General features: G+C 42.9%; 1 long non-coding RNA gene across 1 annotated transcript in view; it reads left to right on the top strand.

Moving 5' to 3' along the window:
• LOC119306621 overlaps window positions 1-565 on the top strand; it is a 15,372-nt gene extending 14,807 nt beyond the window's left edge. The window contains exon 3 of the long non-coding RNA XR_005148987.1: window positions 412-565. This is a non-coding gene — a long non-coding RNA (uncharacterized LOC119306621). The remainder of the gene's footprint in view (window positions 1-411) is intronic.
• Window positions 566-776: the final 211 nt, after the last annotated feature.

Here is a 776-nt window from a genome sequence, read left to right as displayed (position 1 = left end):
CCGACAGTGGCATGCTTGTTATTCATTTACTTTATAAGCCCTTTATGTGGTGTCGCTTAGACGCCCGACTGTGGCATGCCTGTTATTTATTTACTTTATAAGCCCTTTATGTGGTGTCGCTGAGACGCACGACTGTGGCATTGCTTGTTATTTAATTTCTTTATAAGCCCTTTATGTGGTGTCGCTGAGACGCCCGACTGTGGCATTTTTATTCCCACCCCATTATTGCATATTCATGTTGCATATAAATAACCGGCTTGCATGCATAAAAGATTTTTTATTTTATGACTGACGATGTGATCACAGAATATTTCAGTGCACGATTATCATTTATATTATCCTAGTGTTCATAATGTTTGCGAGTACATTCAAAGTACTCACTGGCTTGTCCCTGGCTATAGTCTTGGCCAGATTTCTTGCTTGGAGAGGAACGTTGCGACGACAACCCCGGAGACTAAGCAACGGTTATAGCAGCCTCGCGAAGATAGGAGTTAACCTGGTCAGCTGTTCCTGTGGGAAATGGAGTCTCGTAAACGATGATGATCCACAAACCGCTTCCGCCATCAACCACTAGAAACCATTTGTTGTAATCACAGGCCAGAATGGTCTTGTACTACATATTTTGTACTTTGCTTGGAATTTCTGTATCAAGTTGGTGCGTCATCAGCTAACAGTTATCCTAGGGCTGGTGAGCACAATGGCCATTTTCTGGGAAATTAATTACCCGGAAAACCGGTCGTGACATAAACCAATGCTAAACCTAGTTAGGAGGTGGG

The sequence above is a fragment of the Triticum dicoccoides genome, chromosome 5B, assembly GCF_002162155.2.
Source record: "Triticum dicoccoides isolate Atlit2015 ecotype Zavitan chromosome 5B, WEW_v2.0, whole genome shotgun sequence".
Taxonomy (NCBI): domain Eukaryota; kingdom Viridiplantae; phylum Streptophyta; class Magnoliopsida; order Poales; family Poaceae; genus Triticum; species Triticum dicoccoides.
The sequence above is the reverse complement of the archived record's forward strand: the minus strand, read 5'-3'. Positions and strand labels throughout refer to the sequence as shown.